Below are 21,502 nucleotides of genomic sequence, written 5' to 3'. Positions count from 1 at the left end.
AAAAAAAAAAGCATCCCTGGGTGGTTCAGTGGTTAGGCGCCTGCCTTTGGCCCAGGGCATGATCCTGGAGTCCCAGGATGGAGTCCCACATTGGGCTTCCTGCATGGAGCCTGCTTCTCCCTCTGCTTGTGTCTCTGCCTCTCTCTGTTGTGAGTAAATAAATAAATAAATAAATAAACAAATAAATAAAATCTTTAAAAAAAAAAAAGGAGGGCACATGATGTAATGAGCACTGGGTGTTATATGCAACTGATGAATCACTGAACTCTACCCCTGCTTGTGCTCTCTCTGTCAAATGAATGAATAAAATCTTAAAAAAATAATAAAATAAAAAATAAAGACTTCTAAACAGGAGACAAAGAAGGGGATTACATAATGATAAAGAGGCCAATCCAACCAGAGGATATAACAATTGTAAATATCTATGTACCACACATAGTGCACATAAATATATGAAATAAATAATAACAGATACAAACGGAGAAATTGACAGGAATACAACAATAGAAGACTTTAACACCCCACTTATATCAATGGATAGACAGATCATCCAGACCAAAAAAAAAAAAAAAAAATCAATAAGTAAACAATGGCTTTGAATAACATATCAGACCAGATGGACTTAACAGATATATACAGAACATTCCATCCAAAAACAGCAGAATACACATTCTTTTCAAGTACACATGGAACATTCCCAGAATAGATCACATGTTAGGCCACAAAACAAGTCTCAATAAATTTAAGAAGATTAAAATCAAATAAGCATCTTTTCCAACCACAACAGTATGAAACTAGAAATCAATTACATGAAGAAAACTGGAAATAAACACAAACATGTGGAGACTAAAAAACATGCTATAAACAAACAATGGATCAAATGAAATCAAGGAGGAAAAATTAAAAATACCTGGAGACAAATGAAAACAGATATACAATGGTTCAATATCTTTGGGATGCAGCAAAAGCAGTTCTTAGAGGGAAGTTTATTTGATACAGGCCTACCTCAAGAAACAAGAACAATCTCAAATAAACAATCTAACCTTACAGCAAAATGAATGAGAAAAAGAACAAAGTAGAAGAAAGAAAACATAAAGATCAGAGTGGAAATAAATGAAATATAGACTAAAAAACCAGAAAAGATCAACAAAAACTAAGCTGGTTCACTGAAAAGATAAACAAAATTGACAAAACTTTAGTCAGATTCTTTAAGAAAAAGAGAATCCAAATGAATAAAATCAGAAATGGAAGAGAAGTTACAAATGGGACCACAAAAGTACAAAGGATTTTAAGACACTACAAAATGAAAAATTATATGCCAACAAATTGAACCTAGAAGAAATAAATTCCTAGAAACATATAGTTGTCCGAGATTGAGTCAAGAAGAAATAGAAAATCTGAATAGACCGACCAGTATTAGGAATAATATTCAATCAGTGATCAAAAAACTCCCCACAAACAAAAGTCCAGGACAGAACAGATGGCTTCACAAGTTAACTTTATAACATATATAGGTTACAGTATCTATCCTTCTCAAACTATTCCAAAAAAAAAAAAAAAAAAATAGAAGAGGAAAGAATGCTTTTAGATTTATTCTACAAAGCCAAAATTACCCTGATACCAAACCAGACAAAGACACTACATACTGCAAAAAAAAAAAAAAAAAAATTACAGACTAATGTCCCTGATGAACATAAATATAAAAATCCTCCACAAAAGATTAGCACATTGAACTCAAAAACATATTAAAAGGATCATTCACCACTATTAAGTGGGATTTAATACAGCAATGCAGGATGGTTAAATATCTGCAAATTAACCAATGTGGTACACCACATTAACAAAATGAAGAATAACAATCAAAATAATAAAATAATAAATAAAATAATAAAATAATAAATATTTTAAATAAATTTTTTTAATGGGCAAAGTATTCAAATAGACATTGCTCCAAAGAGATATACAAATAGCAATGTCATCTTAATAGGGCAGCCCAGGGCTCAGTGGTTTAGCGCTGCCTTCAGCCCAGGGCGTGATCCTGGAGACCCGAGATCGGGTCCCGCATTGGGCTCCCTGCGTGGAGCCTGCTTCTCCCTCTGCCTGTGTCTGTGCCTCTCTCCATGTCTCTCATGAACAAATAAATAAAATCTTAAAAAAAATCATCTTAATAGATGCAGAAAAAGCATTTGACAAAATTCAACATCCATTCATGATAGAAACTCTCAACAATGTGGGTACAGAAGAAATATACCTCAACATAATAAAAATGACAAATTCACAGCTAACATCACACTCAATAGTGAAAAGCTGAAAGCTTTTCCTCTAGAGTCAGGACCAAGACAGGGATGCCCACTCTCACCACTGGAAGTCCTAGCCACAGTAATCAGACAAGAAAAAGAAATAAAAAGCATCCAAATTGGTAAGAAAGAGGTTAAACTGTCACTATTTGCAGATGACATGATACTACATATAGAAAACCCTAAAGAATCCAACAAAAAATCTACAAAATCAACATACGGAAATCTGTTGCATTTCTATATACTAATGACTATCAGAAAAAGAAATTAAGAAAATAATTGCATCAAAATCAATAGTATACCTTGGAATATATTTTTTAAAGATTTTATTTATTTATACATGAGAAACACAGAGAGGAAAGAGAGGCAGAGACACAGGCAGAGGGAGAAGCAGGCTCCATGCAGGGAGCCTGACGTGGGACTTGATCCCGGGTTTCCAGGATCACGCCCTGGGCTGAAGGCAGCACTAAACCACTGAGCCACCCGGGCTGCCCAACCTCGGAATAATTTTAACCGGAATATTAGCTATAAGAGGTGAGAGATATGTACTCTGAAAACTATAAGACATGAAAGAAATTAAAGATGACACAAATAAATAAAAAGATATACCATGCTCATGGATTGGTAGAATTAATATTGATAAAATATCCAGAGGCACCTGGGTGAGGTTCAGTTGATTAAGTGTCCGACTCCTGATTTTGGCTCAGGTCATGATCTCAGGGTCCTAAGTTCAAGCCCTGCATCAGGCTCTATGCTCAGTGCAGAGTCTCCTTGTCCCTCTCCCTCTCCCTGCTTGCTCTCAGTCTCTCTCTCAAATAAATAAAATCATAAATAAAATAAAATGCCCATACTACCCAAAGCAATCCAGATTCAATATAATACCTATCAAAATACCAACAGCATTTTCCACAAAACTAGAACAATCCTAAAATGTTTATGGAAGCACCAGAGACCCCAAATAACCAAAGCAATCTTGAGAAAGAGGAACAAAGCTGGAGGTATCACAATCTTAGATTTCAAATTATACTATGAAGCCATAGTAATCAATAAACTATGGTGCTGGCACAAAAACAAACACATAGATCCATAGAACAGTATAGCAAGCCCAGAAATAAACCCAAGGTTATAATGGTGAAATTAATCTATGACAAAAGAGGCAAAAATACACAATGCAGAAAAGACAGTGTCTTTAATAAATGGTGTTGAGAAAGCTGGATAGCTACATGCAAAAAAATAAAACCAGACCACTTTTTTACACGACATAGAAAAATAAACTCAAAATGTATTAAAGACCTCAATATAAGACCTAAAACCATAAAACTTCTTAAGGAGACATAGGCAGTAAACTCTTGGACATCAGCCTCAGCAATATTCTTCGTTTATGCCTACCCAGGAAAGAAAAGCAAAGGCAAAGACAACTAAAACATCAAACTAAAAAGCTTTTGCATGGTGTAGGAAACCACCAACAAAACAAACAAGGCAACCTGCTGAATGGGTGAAGATATCTGCAGATAATCTATCTAATAAGGGGTTAATATGCAAAGTATATAAAGAACTCATACAACTCAACATCAAAAAACCAATCTGATTAAAAACTGGACAGAGAATCTAGAAATATATATTTTTCCAAAGACGACATATAGGTTGCCAATAAGTACATGAAAAGAGCTCAGCATCACTTATCAGGGAAGTCAAATCAAAACCACAGAGACATCACCTAACATCTGTCAGAATGGCTATTATCAAAAAAATAAGAATAACAAGAGCTGGCGAATATATGGAGAAAATGGAACCTCTCTGTATTAGTTGTTGAGAATGTAAATTAGTCTAGTCACTACAGAAAACAGTATGGAGGTTCCTCAAAAAACTGAAAGTCAGAAATACCATATGACCCAGTAGTTCTATTTCTGGGTATTTATTCAAAGAAAATGAAAACACTAATTCAAAAACATACAAGCACCCCTATGTTTATTGCAGCATTATTTACAACGGGTAAGATATGGAAGCAACCTGAATGTCTATTGATAGTTGAAGGACTAAAGAAAATGTGGTGTATATATACAGTGGAATATTAGCTATAAAAAAAGTGAAATCATACATTCACAATATGTACGGAATTAGAGTGTTATGCTAAATTAGTCAGAAAAAGACAATTACCACGTTTTCACATTTATAGAATCTAAAAAACAAAACAAATGGAAACAGATTCACAAATACAGGAAGAAAAAAAAAACCTGATGGCTAAAAGAAGGGAAGGGGCTGGAAAGAGGTGAAATAAATGAAGGGGATTAAGAAGGGCAAACTTCCAGTTAGTAAATCAGTCACAGGGATGAAATGTACAGCATAGGAAATACAGTCAATAATACTGCAGTAACTTTATATAGTAGTAGATAACTACACTTATACTGAGCATTTCATAATATAGTTGTCAAACCACTGGATTGCACAGCTGAAACTAATATTATGTCAATTATACTTCAATAAAAAAAATCTACAACTTAGTAATAAAGAAAACAACCCTATTAAAAAATGGACAGGGGCACCTGGCTGGCTCTCAAGAGAGTGTGCCACTCTTGATCTCAAGATTTTGAGTTCAAGCCCCACATTGGGCATAGGGAAACTTAAAAACAAAATCTTGGGACACCTAGGTGGCTCAGCAGTTGAGCATCTGCCTTTGGCTCAGGGCGTGATCCCTGAGGGCTGGGATCAAGTCCCACATTGGGCTTTTTGCATGGAGCCTGCTTCTCCCTCTGCCTGCGTCTCTGCCTCTCTCTCTGTGTCTCTCATGAATAAATAAATAAAATCTTTAAAAAAGAAATCTTAAGGGAAGCCTGGGTGGCTCAGTCAGTTAAGTGTCCAACTCTTGATTTCCGCTCAGGTCATGATCCCAGGATTGTGGGATCGAGCCCTGCATCAGGCCCCATGCTCAGCAGGGAGTCTGCTTGAGATTCTCTCTCCCTCTGCTCCCCCACCCCCACCCAACTCATACTCTGTCTAAAATAAAATAATAAATATTTTAAATAAATATTTTTTAAATGGGCAAAGTATTCAAATAGACATTGCTCCAAAGAGATATACAAATAGCAAATGATCACATGAAAAGATGCTGAATAGCACTAGTCAGTAGGGAAATGTAAATGAAAGCCACAGTCAGATATCACTCCATACCCACCAGTATGGCTATTAGGAAAAGGACAGATGATAACAAGTACTGACAAAGATGTGGGAAACGTAGAACCCTCATGCATTGTTAGTGGGAGGGTAAAATACTGCAGCTGCTTTAGAAAACAGTGTGGCAGTTCCTCTAAAAGTTAAAGTTATCATTTGATCAACAATTCCAAGAAAAATGAAAACATATGTCCACACAAAAATTTGTACATAGATGTATGTAACAATATTCATAATAGCTAAAGAGTAGAAACAATCCAAATGTCCATTAACTATTGAATGGGTAAACAAAATGTGGTATATTCATGCCACATATTATTATTCAGTAATGAAGTACTGACAACACGCTACATGAATGAACCTTGAAAATGTTATGCTAAATGAGACACAAAATAGGATGTATTGTATGATTCCATCTATATGGAATGTCCACAAATCCATAGAGACAGAAAGTAGACTGGTGTTCTTTTAAGGTAATGGTAGAAGTAGAAGTGACTGTAAATGGGTATGAGATTTCTTTTAGGGATAAATAAACAAAATGCTCTTAAATGGGATAATGGTATAACTGCACAATTCTGTGAATATACTGGAAATCACTGAATTATACACTTTAAGATATGAATACCATGCTATGTGAATTTTATGTCAATAAAGCCATTGAAAAAAATACTCTATTGAACAGATGAACATTAATTATTAACATACATTGCTTCCAATGTATCTATTCTACCTAACACTGCTGTGAACATTTTTGTGCCTAGGCTTTGATCATATATAATTAAGAGTATGGATTCTTGGGGTACATGGGGGGCTCACTTGGTGGAGTGTGCAACTCTTGATCTCAGGGTTGTGGGTTCAAGCCCCATGGGTGTAGAGATTACTTAAAGTTAAAATCTTAAAAAGAAAAAGGAAAAAAAGAGTACGGATTCTTTAAGGATTTATTTGAGAGACCGGGAGAGCAAGCAAGCACACATACACATGCATTGAGAGGGGCAGAGGGACAGGAAGAGAATCTCAAGTAGACTCCCAGCTGAGTGTGGAGCCCCAAGGCAGAGCTGGATATCATAACCCTGAGATCATGACCTGTGCCAAAATCAAGAGTCAGACACGTAACCAACTGAGCCACCCAGGAACCCCAAAGAGTATGAATTCTTAAACACTGCTTCAGTGAGAATCTTGGCTTGAGCAGTGATATGAGCGACGCCTGGGCAAGTCACTCAACTACTTCATGCCTCAATTTCTCCCTCTATCACGTGAAGTAACAGTAGTCACACCCCTTGGATTCTAAGGATCAAATAAAGTAAGGGCTTTGCATGGTGCCTGTCACATAGTAAACTTTCAACATTAGTAGTTATAATTGTCATTCTGGTTTGTATTATTTTCTTTTTAGATTTTTCTTTCTTTTTTTAAGATTGATTGATTGATTTATGAGAGACAGAGAGAGAGAGAGAAAGAGAGAGAGCGGCAGAGACATAGGAAGAGGGAGAAGCAGGTTCCATGCAGGGAGCCTGACATGGGACTCTATCCCAGGTCTCCAGGACCACACCCTGGGCTGAAGGTGGCGCTAAACCACTGAGCCACCGGGCTGCCCAGATTTTTCTTTTTTTTCTTTTTTTTTTCTTTTTTTAGATTTTTCTTTTTTAATTGGGATATAACTTACAAAAAATATGAAATGATACACGAATTTGCATGTCATCCTTGCACAAGGGCTGTACTGATCTTTCCTGTATCGTTCCAATTCTAGTACATGTACTGCCAAAGCACACGCTCTGTTATTTTCTTAAGATGATTTCCGGAAGTGGTGTCACTAGGTCAAAACCCATGAACATTTATGTGTCTGAATACGTTTTGCCAAACCACATTTCAAAGGAGGTGCACTAACTTTTGATGCCAATAGTAAATATAGGAGAGAACCAAGGTACCCATGCCATCATCAACACTATGTTACAGTAGATTTGTTTTGTTAACAATGTCTCACTTTGCTTATGGCCCTTAGCATCTTGAAACCCAACAGTTTTCTATGAATCCTACATACCATGATGAGTACTTAACTGAATGTGAAATCTGTGCAGACCCTACACTGGGAGCCACAGTGGAAACTAAAATGAGTAAGGCCAAGGATTTTGTGTGAGGCAAAGCAAAAAAAACATTTTAATTCAAGATAACTGTGATTAAGTATGAGAGAGTTACAAAGTATTTATAAGGGTAGGGAAAAGATGGCAGTTTATAAAGCAGGGAAAAGAGGGCAGTGTTCCAGCTGGTTCTTGAAGAATGGACATTAATTTCAACTGGCAAGGGTGTGGCAGGAGTAAAATCAAGGCTGGTGGAAGAACACGGCACATTCCAGGGCTGTGGCTTGAGTACAAAGTTGCTAGCGGGGAGAAAGGTGAGACAAGGAGACACAGGGTGCTGCTCTAGAAGCACAAAAAGGACCATCTAAAACACAGCCAGGGACTACGTGAGCTGAGGGGGAGGGTTTCTCACAGGGCAAATAGCATGCAGAAAGACACAAAGACGTGAATCATCATGACCCATCCAAGGAACCGCATGTAATCCAATTTGGCTAGAGCAGAGAGTACATGTGGAAAGGATGCAGATGATGCTAAATAAATAGGCAGAAGCTGACTGTGAAGGACTTTGTGTGCCAGAATAAAGCATTTGAACTTTATTCCAAAGGAAATAGAGAACTGAAGCATTCTTAAGGAAAGAAGTGACAATCAGACTAGCTTAAAAAAAACTACTCTGGCAACCCTCCAACAGCTTCCCAGCTCACACAGAATAAAACCCAAAGTCCTTATTACACTTAACACCCTACATGCTGGTCAGCGGCTCTCTCTGAAAATATTTTCCTATTTCCCCTCCTCTCACTCTGTTTCTGCCACACCAGCCTTCTTGCTATACCCCTTCCAACATGCCTCTCACCAAGACTTCTGCACTTGCTGTTCCCTCTGCCTGGAACTCTCCCCTGGAGACACACAGTTTGCTCCCTCAGTTAAGTTTCTGTTCAAATACTTTCTTATCAGAGAGGCCTTCCCTGTTACCCAATATAAAAGAACAAGAAACAAAAGCAATCAACTCTATCATTTTTCTCCTCCACTTGCCACCTGGCACATATATTTACTTGCCTATTGCTTGTCTCTCCTTACGAGAATTAGAATATAAGCTCCATGACAGAGCCTCTCTCAATAACCCTGTGATATAGAACTGTTATTGCCACTTCCAGATGGTGAAATTAAGGGGCACAATATTGCCAGTGAACAATGGAACCAGGCACAATGACTCCTGAGCTTGCAACTCTAACCCATTTCACATAGTGTCAGAGGTCCTGACTTTGATACTAGATCATTTCCTGTGAATAGGCTCCATCCTGACAAGTTCTATGACAGTAAAAACTCTGAATTCACACTATGTCCTAAAGAGATATGGATTCTTACCACTGGTTATTAGTCAAGTTTCAAAAGCCAGGAAACATTTTTTTAAATGACCAACTAAAATACACAAGGTATCTGGACTTTCTCCAGCAATAAGCTGTGTTTTTTTGTGTAGGACCCAGAGAGATTAAAACAAGATGAGGGGATCCCTGGGTGGCACAGCGGTTTGGCGCCTGCCTTTGGCCCAGGGCGCAATCCTGGAGACCCGGGATCGAATCCCACGTCGGGCTTCCTGCATGGAGCCTGCTCTTGCTCTGCCTGTGTCTCTGCCTCTCTCTCTCTCTCTCTCTCTCTCTCTGTGACTATCATGAATAAATAAATAAAATCTTTAAAAAAAAAAATAAAAAAATAAAAATAAAAATAAAACAAGATGAAACAATTTTATGAAACTAAAAGGAACATAGCATAGGACACCAAAACTACTTTTTCAAGACCATTTTTCAAGCAGAATATTAACTTCTGGTATAAAATAAACTCCATCTTTAAGATAATCATTACAATTTTCTGAGGTTATCACCACCAAAGGAAGAACACAGTATCTACCTGGAAAATATCAAGTAAATATTGTATCATATGCAGATACATATCCCGATTCTTTCCCTACTCCTCAGATTACTAATTTCTTCTTCCCTGATTATTCATTCAACCTAGCTCCCATTATTGAGACAACCCCTTCCCAAAATGTAATCCTCAATGAACACCTTTTTCTGTTAACTACTTCATACCAGAACTTACCACTCTTAATTCCAGCTACTTCCTCTATTATAACTAAATCTACTAATAACTTCTCTTTTTTCTCTTCTGCAGTTTTTGATCTCTAATCACCCGATCATAGATACTTCGGGGCCCTTTTATATCCCTACCTTTTTAAAGAAAATCAACTTTTCAAAATTGGCCTCTTTTCTACTTCATTAATCTGTATTATCTGGCTACTTTCCTAGGCTTACAACTTTAATATATTTTTTCTCTATCTTATCAACAGGACCTGTCAAATGTTCACGGTGTTTCCTACTTCCTTACTTTCCAAATTGGTATCTATCACCATATTCTGGGTTTTCTTCATTTCCTTCCTGAATTACCAGAGTTCTCCAGCTGACCTATTTCCAGCCTACTCACTCACTTCCATTCATTCTGTACATACTGCCAGTAAAGCTTCTCTCACACACAGTATACTCCCAATTCAAGGACTTTATTTATTTATTTATTTTTAATTCAAGGACTTTAAATAGTTCTCCAGCACAACAGATCCAAACTTCTCAAATCTGCACACTCAGGGCCTTCTACTGCTTCAGAATGTCACTAATAAATGTTTACCTTAAACATTCTAAGACAAATCCCCAGGAAACCAACATCTTGATCTCTTCTATCTGAATCAGTGCAATGTATACTATAGGTCTGAAGACCACCATCTTCCACTTGACTTCCATCAGGCAATGAGAATATATTAATCTATCATTTCCTAAACATCTCAAATTACTACAGGAAGGATTCATTTTCAAAAGTTGAACTCCTCTAATCAGCAAAATGGAAGTGTGTACAGTTATCAGAAAATAACACCTCATATATCCCTAGTGAAAGTACAAAGTAGTAAAATATTTTAAAGGTGAATTTGCTAACATCTTTAAAAAGTTTAAGTGCAAAATATTCTTCAGCCCAGCAATACTTCCAGGAAATTATCAGTATTCTCACAGAAGAAGAATTATATGCAGAAGGATATTAAGCACAACATAACTCCAACAGTTTAAAACAACAGGACACAACTCAAACTTCCTTACTGGAAGTAAGGAACCTCAAGATCAAGACCTGATATTTACATAAATTATGAAATGTTCACCATAATGAGTAGTTTACCACCTGTCAGCATACAAAGTTACTACGTCGTTATGGACTATATTACCTATGCTGTACTTTATATCCCCCGATTTATTTTATAACTAGAAGTTCATAGTTTATAATCCCCTTCACCTACTTCATCCATTCTCCTGCCCCCTCCTCTCCGATAACTACCAGTTTGTTCTCTGTATTTATGAGTCTGTTTCGGTTTTGTTTATAGATCCTACCTAAATGAAATCAAAGGTATGTGTCTTTCTCTAACTTAGCATATAATACCCTCTAGGTCCATCCATGTTGCAAAGGGCAAGATTTCATTCTTTTTTATAGTTGAGTAATATTCATGTGTATCATGCCTTCTTTATCCATTCATCTATTGATAGATACTTAGGTTCCTTCTATATTTTGGCTATTATAAATAATGCTTCAATGAACATAGTGGTGCATCTACCATTTCAAATCATATATATATATTTTTTAAATAATCAGCATTAAATTTTCACTTTTTTATATAACTTTTTAAAAAGTAATCAACATTAAAATTTCACTTAAAAAGAGAAAGAGAAAAATGCATTGTTCTAAGAATCCACAATAGTCCTAACTAAATGTACACACAAATGTTTCAGTGCCTAGATGGCTCAGTCAGTTAAGCCTCTGACTTTTGACTTTGACTGAGGTCATGATCTCAGGTTGTGAGACTGAGTCCCACATCTGACTTTGTGCTGGGCACAGAGCTTGCCTAAGATGCTCGCTCTCTCTCACTTCTCCTCTCTCCCTCTCCCAAAAAAGAAAGAAAAAAAAGAAGCAAAAAACCAGACTCTTTTTTTTATTATTATTTATTTAAGAGAGAGAGAGAGAGAGCACACACAAGCTTGTGAGCTTGGGGAGGGGAAGAATCTAAGGCAGACTGAGTCAAAATCAAGAGTTGGATGCCTAACTGACTGAGTCACCAGGGTGCCCTGAGAAACCAGACTCTTAAATACAGAGAACTGATGGTTGCCAGAGAGGAGGTGGGTGAAGGGATGGGTGTAAAAACATATGAAAGGGATTAAGAGGTACAAAATTCCAGTTATAAAATAAGTCATGAAGATGAAAAGTACAGCAACAGAGAATATAGTCAATAATACTGCAATAACTTTGTATGTATGGTGACAGACAGATCTCCACTTATTGTGGAGAGCATTGAGTAATGCAATGAATTGCTGAATCAATATATTATTGCACACCTAAGGGACACCTCACACCTCCTCTGACACAAATTTTTTAAATAAGTTAAAAAATAAAGACTCCTATGCATAGTACTTTATGAAGTACCTAAAATACCACAATACCTAAAAAAAAAATTTGCATACATTTAATTTTTAAGTAATTTTATCAATTATTTTCAGCACTACAAAAACTACAGAATATATTAATAAATTATAAGGAAATAAAGTTCAATTCAATATAAGAAAATAAAACTTATGCCATCAGAACTTCTTAAGGGTAAAATGGGCTACCTTGTTACATAGTGACCTCCCCTTCCCAAAAACTAAACTAAAACCAAAACTGCAAGTCTCTGAAAATGACATCCTTGAAGAATTTGACAGATGTGCCAGCTGTTTTATTTCTTAAAAACGTATAGTTGAACACATATAATAATCTGTTGCATTTTTCTCTAGCATTACACAACTTTCCTGGCCTGCAACACACATACTGCATCTATTAACGTATTTAAGCATATGACAGCATTGTTCTAAGAATCCGCAATATTCATCTCTAACTAAATGTACACACAAATGTTTCAGTCTTCCAATGTCTATGGTTTCCAGCAGTTTAGTATTACATTTTTTTTTCCACAAAGCCTCAATACAATACATTTCCTGAACTTTTAGCTTTCAGTTTCCCGTTCGTCAATGGCTACAACTCTAGAGGCAATACATAAACACACCCCAGCTATAGTATTTCCACTTTTGACAACAGTGGATGAAATTATTATGACCAAACATAACTACAGTGCATTTAAGTCGTACATGATGGCTAACATAGCAATAACAGGAATTTAATAATTTACAAAGATGGAAATATAAATTATACTACTTATATAATAATGAAAGTTACAAAACCAACAGTCTCTTTCTCAGTGTATAAGAATTGCAGGGCTTCTACCTAAAAAATCCTCCAAATACAAAACAAGTTGCAGATAAGACAGAGAAAAAAATCCCTCTCCCTTCAAAAAAAAGGAAGCAAAAAAACCCCCAAACCATGGGAAATAGAAGTGATCTGATAAAAGCTTTGAGGACATGGAAAAAAAATTTTATATATACTTGTGGATTATACAATTCAACTTCACAGTATTTGAAAATGATAAAGAAAAATTAGTATTTCAGTAAAAATAAATCTAATCTAGATGCCTACTTTCTTTGAAGGAATACAGCATGATAAAAAGTAGTCTGGAGCATCTTTATGTAACCCATGCCTTTCTCATTCTGTAATCATGGGAAAGAATATAGAACATTATTACCAGTTGCAAAATGATTTCATGATAAAATCATGCTTAAAGTGACTAAAAAGTATTTGTACACCATGCAAAATTTCCAAATGCAGGAAGGACATCTTGCCAAAGTTAAACAATACACGTCAAGGGGAAGAAAAACAGTGTGAGAATGATTTATTTGGTGGCTAGGAACAGGCATTATTTATATATGAGAAAAAATTATGTACTCTGTAAAAAAGGGAGTATTTATTGAGCATCTAGAGTGACCAGAAACTAAGCTTAGGCCTTTATAGATGTTCCACCACACTACATCTACACAGGAAAATAGTGTAGAAGAAAACAAAGCTTAAATAAGTTTCTCACCATTATGTGTGGCATATACTAAAATGTAAGAGACTGGAGAAGATGTAAACTTAAGAAGCTACTGCAATAAAAGTATAGGGTGGGGGATGTGAGGTGAAAGTATAATAGCTCCTAACTCTTCATGCTAATCTTACCAGCACATCAATCTATAAAATGATAGACACAAAAAGCCTACTTTTCTTGAGAATTTATGTTTAGAGCACTATTAAATTTATAATTTACAACTCTAAAAATGAAAGAAACTCTATTCTTCTTAAAGTAGATTTTGGAGTCTTAGTTTTGGATATTTAAGAATAGTAATGCTAAAAAAAAGAAGAGAAAAAAGAATAGTAATGCTCATCCAAGAAATGTAATCATAGGCTTCTCATTAAGAAGCTTGAATTACGGGGCAGCCCGGGTGGCTCAGGGGTTTAGGGTCTGCCTTTGACTCAGGACGTGATCCTGGAGTCCCGGGATCGAGTCCCACATCGGGCTCCTGGAATGGAGCCTGCTTCTCCCTCTGCCTGGGTCTCTTTCTCTCATGAATAAATAAATAAAATCTTAAAAAAAAAAAAAAAAACTTGAGTTACTATCACATTTTTTCTGACAGTAAAATTATTTTTTATCTTGGTTTTTAATAGCAATAGTAGAAAAATTATCAGAGGTACTACTATAATTCCCACCCAGATGGTTAAGAACCACACTAGGCATGACAGTAAAAAACAGCCCTACTTTAGCTCTAAAAGGTGCAGGCCTGCTCATTAATTAGCTGTGGATCTTGAACATGTGATTTGACTTCCTGTGGACCTCAATGTCCTCATCTGAAGGCAAGATGGCTGGACTTGAGGTTATATCCCTTCCTTCCTCTCTTGGTCTCCCTGACTCTTTCTACTTTATGGCTTTAGTGATTTAGGATCTGGACTGGGGTCTCTGAGGACAGAGAGGAAAATCTGGAAAAAAGGAATAGGATAACATATACAATCAGAATATGGAGAGAAAAAAAAAGTCAAAAACTCATATTTACAAAAAGAAATGGACAAATGGTTCAGGATAGAAGATCATGAGTTTCATTGTCAAAATTAGTTTGAATACAAGTTTCAGTTATATTGAAATCAGAAAAGAAAGTGAGAAATGCCAGAGATAGGACTTAGAAATGTTATCTGTAACATACAATAATGCCTCACAAATAACCCAAGAAATCCTCCCAAGTTCCCTCAGTTCACTCAGAAAAGATCTCATGTCTGGCTTCATAATTCTGCCCCAACATAATCACCAACTATTTTCCGACAGGTTATTCCCCTCAGCCACTTTGGCTTCATCATTTCAAACAAATCTAGAATATCTCCCCTTCATCATCACTCAATGCTCTGTCTGAAATGCGTTTTCTCTCAACTTATACTATAATTTATCATGTTCTCACCATGTTTGAAGCACCATTCTCAGTACCTGACATGTATTAGCTCATTTAATTCTCTCAACAATCCTAGGAGGCAAGTCAAGTAACTTGCTTATTAACATTACATAGAAGCAGAGCTCAGATTCAGACACGGGGTGTCTGGCTCCAAGGATCTTGTCCTCTCAGCTTGCTAACTAGTCATTCAAAGCTCAGACCAAGTTCTGTCACCTTCCTGAAGTTCTCATCTGCTTAGCAATTATTCCTGCCTCTTGAGTCCTTAAGTAAACCTTACCAGTGGACCTAGGTTATTTATCTTTTGTGTATATATTTTATCTTTGCTAAATGAGGCTCTTGCCTCATTTATTCTATAATAAGAACCTAAGAGAACCTAGTATCTGAAACATAAAAGTGCTTATTAAACTATAACGGCATTTAGTGTTTATTGAAGACCTATACGCAGGCTCTAGGCTAAGTGTCTTTATACGTACAGTCTCCTTTAATCCTCACAACTGCCTCTCCTCAATATCAAAAGTGAGAAAACAAGGCTCAGAGAAGCTATGTATGTTTTTCAATATCACATAGCAGTAGTGACAGTCTTAAGAGTCTGTACCATGCTCTTAATCTCCAGCCAACTGCAGAACACCTTGAAGAATCAGTCCTAGCAACATTTCAGTTCAACCTGCACTTACTCTGCAGCATAACCCTGAACACTAATGATTCCATACCAGAGTTGCAGCTGCTGCCCTCAAAAAAACGTGTAGCTCAGCAGGACTTCAGGACCAAACTGTCCTCTCACTGGCAGAGTCCCCACCATTGACTGAAATATTTTAAGTTCTACTTTAAATCAAAATATCAGGGCAGCCATGGTGGCTTAGCGGTTTGGCGCCGCCTTCAGCCCGGGCCGTGATCCTGGAGACCCTGGATCAAGTCCCATATCAGGTTCCCTGCATGGAGCCTACTTCTCCCTCTGCCTATGTCTCTGCCTCTCTCATGAATAAATAAATAAAATATTTAAAAAAAATAAATAAGTGAATCAAAAAATACCAGGATATCCTTGGACACCACTCTCTTCGACACCACTCTTCCCCCTCCAGGCTCCCTCATTCCCTTTACACTCAGACTCCTCTCTCTGTGCTTTTGTATTATAGAGTAGAAGGGTCCCGTTAATCCTGACAATCATTAGGATATCTAAATTTAATTTAGTGATAGCTCAGACGTAAGTGTATATTTGATAAATTCTATGCCCATAATGAAATATGAGCCTCACGGATCAGCTAGAAAAAAAGCAGTAGCAAAAAGCAGAGAAAAGAGGAATATGAAAGCCACACCATAAAGGAAAGAAAAAGTAATAAAAGCGGGAAAATGGACACAAACAGAAAGTAGAAAGTAGGAATCCAGGATAAATTCAGTGAAGACACACAGAAAAATAACACTAAAATCTAATCTATTTTAGGAATTCTGACTTCTTTATTCCTTTTCCTAACCTCTAAAGGAAATAGAAAAATATGAAATGACTGAAAAATTTACTAGAAACAGTATATAAATTAGGAGTTTTTTTCCTGAGAAACCATTCATTTTAAAATTTCAGAGCTGCAAAGAAACCTTAAAATGCTACCTAATCCAACCCACTCATTTTACAATTAAAATAAGGCTCAGAAAGGTTGATTTTAAATTGCCCAAGATTGTAAAGCTACTCAATCTCACCCCAACATCTACTCCTACCAGACTAGGGCTTTCCAGAAATGTATTTTACTCCTCCATTTTCCACTCTTAATAACTATTAAATTAGTTTCTGTATAAGCATCTCAGAATTTACATATTATTCCTACTTCCCTTAAAAGAAAATAATCAGATATTCTGGATTACATAAGGCAATATGGAATTTTATTCTTTTATTCCCAAAGTCAGTAATTTCAAATTAAGTCCTGGTTCTTAACTGGGAGAAGACTTAATTTCCCAGAAAAGCAGAGAGAAAAAGATCTCCATAAACTGACCAAAAGCAAGCCTAGTTGATAAACTACAATCCATCTGTAAAGGAATCATGCCCCAGACCCCTGGAGGCTGGACAATAGACAGCTATAACAGCTATAACATATAACAGTCTTTATACTTTAGTTTAAGTACAGTGATTACCTAGGCCTTAAACATGTCTTTGCCTACAAAAGGCTGACTGAAGCCTTCTCAGGAAGGGAAGAAAATGCCTAGTTTACTTTAGGAACACAGCTTACTTTTCATATATATGAAGTTCATTATAGATAAGGGATAATCTGCTTTAACATGTTAACCAGATTAGGACTGTTGTACTGAAAATGAAAAGGACAAAAAGATGGGACACCTGGGTCACTCATCAGTTGAGCATCTGCCTTCAACTTAGGGCTAGAGGGATCAGTGCTCCTGGGATCAAGTCCCACAAGGAGCTCCCCTCGAGAGCCCACTTCTCCCTCTGCCTGTGGCTCTGCCTCTCTCTCTGTGTCTCTCATGAATAAATAAAATCTTTTTTAAAAAAAGAGTAAAAAATTGACCGAGAAGAGTAATGAAGTTATTAACAGCTAAAGAGGAAAACTGGGAAGAGCTTTTCAGCTGGGGGTGAGCGGAGGGGGTGCTGGTGTGCAGCTGCTACAGAGATGGTATTTAAACTTAGTTTGCAGACATAGGTGAAAATTTGGGCCTCAAATTTAGACAGAAAATATGGATTTGGGGCCTAGCAAGCACAGCAATGATTAAGTCTTTAGAGAAAGAAGTTTACAGAAAAACATTTAAAACAACAGCATTCCGGGATCCCTGGATGGCGCAGCGGTTTGGCGCCTGCCTTTGGCCCAGGGCGCGATCCTGGAGACCCGGGATCAAATCCCACGTCGGGCTCCCGGTGCATGGAGCCTGCTTCTCCCTCTGCCTGTGTCTCTGCCTCTCTCTCTCTCTGTGACTATCACAAATAAATAAATAAATACCTTAAAAAAAAAAAAATTTAAACCTTTAGAAATTTAAAAAAAAAAAAAAAAAGGGATCCCTGGGTGGCGCAGCGGTTTGGCGCCTGCCTTTGGCCCAGGGCGCGATCCTGGAGACCCGGGATCGAATCCCACATCAGGCTCCCGGTGCATGGAGCCTGCTTCTCCCTCTGCCTATGTCTCTGCCTCTCTCTCTCTCTCTCTCTGTGACTATCATAAATGAATAAGAAATTTAAAAAAAAAAAAAAAAAACAGAAACAAACAAACAAAAAAAAAAACAACAGCATTCCTCAGATAACACTTTGAAAATAACCTAACCTTCCATATGAATAATACTTATCACAGATATATTTGGACTGCTTTATTCTAAATGAAAAGCTAAAAAATTAATTTTTTCCTCAGGCTAAGAGAAAAGGGTAAGGATTAAAACAGTTCCATAATTACTATCTGTCCAAAGTCAAGTCTCTGAACTAAAACACATTGTTTCTGAAGACTCCCTATTTGTAACAAAACTTTTAGAAAAAAACAGAGAAAAATCTGATGCACCAATACTACTACAATTTTACAATAGTGGTGAGAACTTAATAGTTTTATAAGTACATTAACCAAAATGCCCATATTAGTAAATCTGAAGAACAGGTAGTACGGAAGTTCATAATACTATTCTCCCTAGTTCTATGTAGTTGAAAACTTCCAAAATAAAAAATCTTTAAAAAGTCTACCTAGATAATTTTTTTAATTACTTTTAATTAAAAAAAATTTTTTTAAGATTTTATTTATTTATTCGTGAGAGACACAGAAAGAGAGAGAGAGGCAGAGACAGAGGCAGAGGGAGAAGCAGGCTTCATGCAGGGAGCCCGACGTGGGACTCGATCCCGGGTCTCCAGGATCACGCCCTAGGCGGAAAGCTGACGCTAAACTGTTGAGTCACCCAGGCATCCCCTAAAAAAATTTTTTTGAGATACAGAGTGTGAGCAGTAATTGGGGATGGGGGTAGGGTGGGGGGATCCCAAGCAGACACCATCCCAACACCGCTGACACCGCTGAGCCACCCAGGGATCCCCTATTTTTTAAATTCTATCTGCGGTTGAAGTTTGACAACTCAGAATTATAACAGATAAAAATTTTTCAAATAATGTTTTATTCATTCTCAATAGACCAATGAGGGGATCCCTGGGTGGTTCAGCGGTTTGGCGCCTGCCTTTGGCCCATGGCACGATCCTGGAGTCCTGGGATCGAGTCCCACATCGGGCTCCTGGCATGGAGCCTGCTTCTCCCTCTTCCTGTGTCTCTGCCCCTCTCTCTCTCTCTCTCTCTCTATATATATATATATATAAATAATAAATAAATAAATAAATAAATCTTAAAAAAATAGACCAATGAAACTTACACCTGATCTTAGGCGAAAGGCCGAGAAACGATAGACCAATGAAATTTAATGTGTATGAAAGGGGGAAAAGATCCTGTGTCACTTTAAAGAAACATAAATAGTTTATTAAATGGAAAAAATCATTTTATCCATGTTGTTTGACATTGGACATTTGTTATGTTTCTCTTCAACGAACCTGTAATTTTAGTTGAAGAAAATACAGTCCATACAAATATATGGCTTTGGTTAGTAAAGACAAAATAAACATTTATTCCCAGTATCCATGATTAATTTGCTGAATGTAGTTAGCTGTCATGTTATTTCAAACATCTTCCACTCTAGTAAATAATCAAATAAACAACTTTTTAATGTAGATGCAAAAAAGGGGGAAAAGATTTTTTAAAAGAACCAATATCCATAAATTATATCTAACCCTAACTTGTAAAAAAATGCACATATTTAAAATTATATAAATAAGGAGAGGGGAAAAGTTAAAGGTTTTTAACAATGATCATAGTTTAAGCCAGGACTTAAGTGGATGTAATTTAAATCAAATCACTCTACTGAGACTATAATAGTACAACCAATAGAGAACAAATTGACTGCTTAGATTTACCACTTACTGATAGTCATATATGGTTTACAAGCACCTATCTTTCCTCTCTATGATAAACAGCACCACCCAAAAATGACAACTAGATTTGTTTGCCTCCTCTTCATCTGTAAATTCCAAAACAATAAAAACTACACATCTGTGCAAAACTAGCACACTGTAAGTGTATAACTTTTCTAACAGGAATAAGCACCTTCAATTCCCAGAAAGCTATTGCTAGCAATTAGTCTCATTCTCTAGGTGATGTGCATAAGATAACAAAATCTAGCAGGGTTTCCTTGGTGGCAGCTCTGCCTTCAATCGTTTTCAGAATTTTATGTCTTCTAACAGAAATATGTCATCAGGAAACTTCAGAGCAGCAGCATAAATACATATACTTAGAGACAAAAGAGACTGTTGGTGATTCTCTTTTTCTCTATCATTATGAAAGCACTGCTGAAGTCTGAATTGAGGTATTTCATATTTTGCAGATGACAAGATCATTCTCCTCTTCAACAAATTGTTGTAGCTTTTTCCTTGTTAAAGTAAAAATTACATACCATAAAATGCCCAGATCTTAAGTAGTCAGCTCAATAAGTTTGAACAAGCGCATACACCAACTGGTGAATCTGGATGTTTCTTGTACTAGGTCTTGCAACTTTTCTGTAAGTTAAAAATTATACAAAAATAAAAGGTTACCCAAGAAGTGTACACTTGAATTGCCACTATCCAAGTCAAGCTACAGAATATTTCTATCTCCCCAGAAAATTCCCTTCTGCCCCTTTCCACAACCCTTACCCAGAAACCACTGTCCTGATTTCTATCACCTTACCTAAAGTTTTGCCTGTTTTATATTTTTCATAAACAGCATCATTTGGTACATATTTCTCTCTGGCTTCTCTTGCTCTGAATAATATTTCTGAGATTCATTTCTGTTGTGTGAATCAATTGTTCACTCCTGTTGTGAAAAGTTGCTATGAACATTTTGCATCACTTTTTTTTTTGCATCAATCTTATTGTGATCATGTACTTTATTCCCCTTAACACAGTAACCTTTCATTTAATGGAGGGGTTCCCCACATATAAACAACCCTGTATAGTCATACAGTATAGACAGATGTACATCTAGAGTAAAAACATATATAAATTACAAAAATCATAGATATTTTATCTACGTGTGTGTGTGCGTGTGTGTAAATGAACAGACTCTGAGAAACCCACCCAGAACCAACAAAGATATGTTTTAAAAACTTATAAAGTTCATAGCGAAAATAAATCTAAGATGGAAAAGCTGTTCAATTCTGCTTAATAAGGATGTTTTAACCTAAGAATAATTCCAAAGAGAAACAGATTTTCTCTCCACATAAGTTACTCTGTTCTGCTTCAATGAAATACCTTCTTCTCATAACAAATCCTCCCACCCCCGCCACAACTAGAACTTCAAAACATTAAATGTTACCTCCACTACACAATAATCTTTTATGCGAGGGGTAAAGCCCAAAATATGTGTTAAAATTACAAGTTTTATTGTCTTGCTTTTTCAAAAAGTTAAACAGGGAAATAATCCATCAGCTAATACTTAATATGGGTAAAGATCATTCATCTTCATTGAGAATATATTCTGAAAAGGACTCAACCTCTGGGATGTTTTCTCCA

General features: G+C 36.5%; 1 protein-coding gene and 1 non-coding gene across 15 annotated transcripts in view; both read right to left on the bottom strand.

Moving 5' to 3' along the window:
- FKBP5 (FKBP prolyl isomerase 5) overlaps positions 1 to 21,502 on the bottom strand; it is a 136,683-nt gene that overhangs the window by 81,151 nt on the left and 34,030 nt on the right. For 9 of the 14 annotated variants that reach the window (XM_072833296.1, XM_072833300.1, XM_072833292.1 and 6 more), the window contains exon 2: positions 20,407 to 20,509. The exons of 2 other annotated variants lie outside the window; for them this stretch is intronic. The gene's annotated coding sequence lies outside the window, so the exon portion shown is untranslated. Of the gene's footprint in view, positions 1 to 20,406; positions 20,510 to 20,678; positions 20,793 to 21,502 lie in introns of those variants that run through there. 3 more of the 14 variants (XM_072833301.1, XM_072833295.1, XM_072833293.1) reach the window with 1 other exon arrangement.
- LOC140637415 (U6 spliceosomal RNA) lies at positions 7,127 to 7,229 on the bottom strand. Its single transcript, XR_012034534.1, has one exon. It is a non-coding gene; the product is annotated as a U6 spliceosomal RNA (small nuclear RNA).

This window comes from Canis lupus, chromosome 7, assembly GCF_048164855.1.
Source record: "Canis lupus baileyi chromosome 7, mCanLup2.hap1, whole genome shotgun sequence".
Taxonomy (NCBI): domain Eukaryota; kingdom Metazoa; phylum Chordata; class Mammalia; order Carnivora; family Canidae; genus Canis; species Canis lupus.
This window is presented reverse-complemented; position numbering and strand designations above follow the sequence as displayed.